Source organism: Cyprinus carpio, chromosome A9 (assembly GCF_018340385.1).
Source record: "Cyprinus carpio isolate SPL01 chromosome A9, ASM1834038v1, whole genome shotgun sequence".
Taxonomy (NCBI): Eukaryota; Metazoa; Chordata; class Actinopteri; order Cypriniformes; family Cyprinidae; genus Cyprinus; species Cyprinus carpio.
The window spans coordinates 18,876,466-18,882,465 of record NC_056580.1 but is presented as its reverse complement, the minus strand read 5'-3'; the positions used below and the strand labels follow the sequence as shown (position 1 = coordinate 18,882,465).

At 38.6% G+C, this 6,000-nt stretch overlaps 1 pseudogene; it reads right to left on the bottom strand.

Annotated features, from left to right (window-relative positions):
* Positions 1 to 3,536: 3,536 nt before the first annotated feature.
* On the bottom strand, positions 3,537 to 5,882 carry LOC109095742 (annotated as a pseudogene).
* Positions 5,883 to 6,000: the final 118 nt, after the last annotated feature.

Sequence of the window (6,000 nt, the reverse complement as noted above, 5' to 3'; positions counted from 1 at the left end):
CAATTTTTAAATTTGTAATATTTGACTTCAGCATAATAAACCAAATAAAATATATCAAATATAACAAATCAATTACTTAATAATCCTACAAAAAAAAGAAAAAAAAATAAAAAAAGAAAAAAAAGAAAAAAAAAGAAAAAAACTGCCAGAGGGTGTTGCCAAAATGGCTGCCGGGTGAACTGACTTGCCTTAATAGATGGGAACTTTGAAATTCAAATGGTATCACCATGTCACCATAAATCGCCAACTTTCATTGAAAATGAATGACTTCCGGTTGTTTGGTCACTGCAAATGGCTGTATGTGTGGATGCTCCTTGAAAGAGTGCCAGGGATCTGGAAGCAGTATGCTTGTGAAATGCCAGAAAGACACATACTCTGGCATTTGGGAAGGTGCACAGATGCAGTCCGTGAGTGTTGAAGGTGACAGACAGCCAAGTAGAGAAGCACAGGGATTTGTTTAAAAGCTCCTGCCATCCTCACCTGAGTGTCAGTTGCGTGTCCCTGCTTAGATCATTAATTACAGGGAAATGCCGCGGAACCGGTTATACATAACAAAACGCACAATCCACTACAAAGAGTAAACAAGCAAACAAACCTGCACCATCATATGGTAAAACTGTACTTGAATTTAGTAAGACCAAGTCCACAAAAGTTATTTCCTACTATATGTCTTAGCAGCAGATGCACATACACAAACTTGCCAATCAGTTCACAACTGCACATATAGAAATAAAATTTTAGAACATATTACACCTCCAAAGCTGTGTGTATGCTTGGTAAAATTCATTTTGAAGCATTTGCACACCTGCTCCATTGTGGCTCTGGCTGCTGTTATGATCACAACTTGCAACTGGCTATTTATAGAGATCTCCTGCTCCAATCTGAGGAACAGATGATGCATCTATCACAGAGAGGTGTTTATGAAAAGGGTTAACTGTCCCAGGTTTGCCCACAAGTCACCAGTATAAGTGGCGCTTGAATTGATGTCCCTCGGTGTGAATTATGACACTCTAAACTGACAGTCTTCCAATGATTGTGGCAATACTTTGATTAGAGAGAAAGATAAACAAAAACAAACGCACCTGTATTTTCACAGGAGAACTGCGACCGAGTCCCGCGAGACCTGTAAAATGGACGCCCCGTTTCCACCTCAAGGCAATTACGTGCCATCTGCTCCAGTCTGTGTTGCGCGAGGCCGCTTGGTTTTTCGGGATGTTGATGTAAAATTACGCGCTTTAAATTGACATAGTCCATGACAGATTGTGACTGACGGGCGCAAAATTAATCATATCGCTAAAGCGAGTGGTCAGCTACTTTCAGAGAGTAAAATGAACACCTGGAGTGCATGCATCAGCCCAAAATGGAGACACAACTTGATAAAATATGGCGCTGTCTTTTATTTCTATTCTATGGACAGGTTGGGAAATTTTTCTTGCCTGACATTCTTTTCCATGGTTTTGCGTCTCCTGTTGTAATTGTAGTTTTATTGGATATCAAGCGTCCTTCAGCAGTGAACATCTGGGCATCTGAAGCAATAACGGCAACATTTACACTTGTCTCTCAAACACCTGCGATATCTTACTGAGATGAATATATTGAATTTATCTAATTTGAATATGTATTTTTTTCCCTCTTTGGTGCAGAAAGAAGTACAAATCGATTCTTGGTATGTAATAAATGTTTTTGTTGTTCAAAAGGCATTCATTATATTAGGAACAGTAAGTATGCATTCTACCATATCCACCTTATTTTGCAATGCAAAAGTAAGATTTTATTTTATTATTATTATTATTATTATTATTATTATTATTATTATTATTATTATTATTAATGTGTGAGACTTCCAATTCATGTTAACTACTATAGGTCAATAACTAGAAGAATAAACTAAAGGAAACTGTAAAACCAGTGTTTATGATTATAATAATACATTAAAATCACATGCTAATGAATCAGTTTGCAATGTAAAGCAGCTTAACAGGTAAAATACTGTAACCAAAACCAAATGAAACCAAGCCTTTCACATTCAAGTTACAAATGGTTGTGTCCCTTATTTCATTCAAAATAAAGTGGATAAATTAGTGCTGTTATACATTTCCTGTTAATTTAATGGCCTCTTATTTCAATGATTTATTTTGTTTTTCAGTTGTATGAGAAATAAAGCCTCACTTTTTTTGCAGTCATAATCTTTAAGAGACCAACCTGAGGACAACAGCGATCACCACTAGTGGGTAACACCCAGTGGTAGGCCCAGTGCTACCACAGCAGGACCCAGCGCAAGAGTGTAGCTGAGACATGCCCTGATACACCACCACCACACAGAGTCAAACAGAGAAGAAGCAGCTGTTTCTGTATTTGATTTCACTTGATTTTGTTATTAAGCAAGATAAGACATTCTCTGTGATGTGTTCAAAACAAGCACACTTACTCTCTGAGGATTTCCTCAGAGTGTCAGCCCAAAGCTGAAGTGGGGGAGTGGGCTTTCACTTTGGCAATTCACAGCACTCATGAACTAAGTCATGCCAGTACTAACAATTTAAATGGTTAAATTTAGGCATGCATAAAAATTAGCTTGAGCCAACGAGAATCAGTATACTTAATGTGTTGCTTAATTGAAGAAGAACATTACCAGATTTAATTAATGATGGTGAGATGATTATAAACTGCACTGCAGTATATTGATTCCTGACAGCAGCTTCCCTGTTCCAATGGAGTTTGCAGTCATAAAAGCACACTGAGCAAAGATAAACAGCAGTGAACCCATTTGTACACTGAATCCACAGAATCCAGACTTCCTACATTCTTGTAATTTTCTTTACCATAATACAAGAATGTGGTAAGGTGACTAAAAAACAATGAACTCTGCATGATAGGAAATTTCATACAATGAAAACCAGGCCCGGCAACAGCTCTGACATGTAAGTTGGGCCACAGGACTCTTCAGTTGTTTTTACGATGGATCCCAAACAGCCCAATTGCTTTAAAAACTGTATTAGACATTTACGTCCAAAACTGATGTCCTCTGGTAATTGTGAAAGTGGAGTATGTGCTGCCACCTAGCGTCTCGATAGAGTTTCACATCTGGAACTAGGCAATGCTACAGTGGCGTTATTTAATGTAGACTGATATTATATATTTTATAATAACATTACATTATAATAAACAAAACTATTAAATGGATAGTTCATCCAAAAATTCTGTCATTACTCACACAAAATTTGTTTTGATGAAATCCGAGAGTTTTCTGACCCTGCATATACAGCAACGAACAACCACGTTCAAGGCCCAGAGAGGTACTTTTTCGTTCTAATATGCTGATTTTGTGCTCGAGAAACATTTCTTATTATTATCAAGGCTGAAAACAACTGTACTGTTTAATGTTTGTGAAAACCAGATCAACATTTATTTGAAATAGAAACCTTTTGTAACATTCTAAGGCCCGATTTCACAGACAGGGCTTAGACTAAACCAGGATTAGGCCACAGTTTAATTAGGACATTTAAGTAATTTTTATTAACATGCCTGAGAAAAAACATTACTTGTGTGCATCCTGAGACAAAACAAATTCACCAATATATTTCAAGATCAGTCAGTATAAGTCTCTTTTAGTTAAAACAGCTCAGATTTACACTTTAGTCTGGGACTAGGCTTAAGCCTTGTCTGTGAAACCAGGCGTAAATGTCTTTATTGTCACTTTTAATCATTTAATGCTTCCATTACGAATAAATGAACCCCAGACATTTTACGTATTTTTGAATATTATACCACTCTACTTTTCATCTGTTTTCTGATCCTGTGTTTCTGTCTTTATTAGCTCTTGCCCTATCTCATTTTTCTCCTTTTCACTTTTGTCATTCCCTCCTACATTCTTTTAATTTTTCCCCCAGGCTTCCCTTTCCTCCATCACCCTCTCCTCTCTCTCCTTCCACTACTTGATCCTCTTCATTTTTCCCTTCCCCATCCCCACTCTCCCTCTTTTACTTTTTCCCACTTTTCTATTTCTCCCTGTGCACCCTCGGCCACAATGCCTTCCCATCCTTCGGTCTGCAGTTTCAGTTGTTCCACTCTTTGCATCCTTTTCTGGGCACTAGACTCCAGTTTAGCTATCAGCTGAGCCAGTTAGGTCTGCAAGGCCTCTAGGCTGGCCTCTAAGCGCTTCACCTTGTCCTCTGTTTTCTCCACCTGTCCCTCCCCTTTGTCTGTCTCTTCTAGCATCCCTATTTTTGTCAGGATCTGATGACCCTTCTCCTCCAACAGGTGTTTGGCTGCAGGGTACTCAAGAAGTGTTTCAGTCAGGTCCTCTTTTGAAAGACTGAACAGATCTGAGTAACCAATGCTGCAAATGTTGGCTGTTTGTCTATTTGTTCTCACAGTTCTGAAAGATGATGACTTTAGACAGATGCATGCTCACGGCAATTGCTGTCTTAAGTGTGACTGGAAGATGTTGAAGAATCTCATTCTCCTGTGAGATCTTTCTGTTCCAGACATATGAGACGATTTGGGTGGAAACAAACATTTAAATGATGAAGCATTTAAATAATTAATGAGAGAGAAACACCTTTAAGGCATTTAATCTCATGTTACTAAGAAAGGTTAGTTCTAGCATTATTTTTCTGTTGCCACTTGGTGTCATATTTTGTTCTCATTTGCAATTTAGCAAACTTTTACATTTACACTCTTCAAAAGATTGGGGTCAATGTTTTTTAAAGAAGTCTCTTATGCTTACACATTTATTTGATCAAAAATACAGTAGAAAGTTCATATTGTGAAATTAACTTAGATGTAATATATATTTATTTTTATCAATGTTAAAAACAGCTGCATAATATCTTTACTGTTACAGTTGGTCAATTTAATTCATCCTTGCTAAATTATAATTTCTTAAAAACATCTTACTGCTTACTGATCTACAATTTTTGAAGGGTAGTGTAGATTAATTAAATATGTACATTTAAATTCTGCTGTTTGGGCTCACACACTATAACACAGGGGTGTCAAACTTAGTTCCTGTTGGGCCACAGCCCTGCAGAGTTTAGTTCCAGCCCTGTTCCAACACTCATACCATGTAGTTTTCAAATAAACTTGAAGGACTTGATTAGCTGGATCAGGTGCATTTAGTTAGGGCTGAATCTAAACTCTGCAGAGCTGTGGCCTGCAGGAAAGTTTGACACCCTTGCTATAACAAAAAGACACACTTGTTCAGGGTGCCCAAACTCAGTCCTGGAGGGCCAGCAAAGTTTAGCTCCAACTTGCTTCAACACACCTGCCTTTAAGTTTCTAGTATGCCTAGTAAGAACTTGATTAGCTGGTTTAGGTGTGTTTAATTGGGTTTGGAGCTAAACTCTTCAGGACACTGGCCCTCCAGGCCCAAGTTTGGATACCCCTGCACTTGTTGATGTGGAGATGCTGGTACCAGTCATTGACACATTTCTGCAGTTCTTTGCTGATGCACCCTTCACCAGCTCGTGATTGGGGGAAAAAACACCTTGTCAAGATCACGCAAGCTTGATATCACGTCCCCCATGCTCCCCAGGATGGAAGCAAACCTCAGCATTGCGGTCAACATGGCTGCTACCAAAAACAGATACCCTTATTCGCGTTCAGGTGGCAGAGTGTCACCTACTGTGGTGGTGAGGATGAGAGTGGAAAACAAGAAGCAGAAGTACTGGCGTCTCGTGGAAGCAAAGTCAGGGTCAGAAATGTGGTGATGAGCCCAGGGAACTGCACCAAAGCCTATGTAATTAGACAGAGAGAAGTAGACGCAGGTGTTCAAGTGGAACGAAAATATACAGCATGAGTTTGGTGACACAGAAGGTGTTGGGATACGACGTGCGCGTTTCCATGCGGTCCAAGGTCTCATTCAAACGGCCCATTCGCAGGAAGCGATCCTCTTCATTTGTACAGAACTAAAAAACAAAAATACAAATTAACATTTAAATATTTATATTAATCCATAAAGTCAGTCTATACTGAAGCAAAGTTGTCAATTAAATAAATACA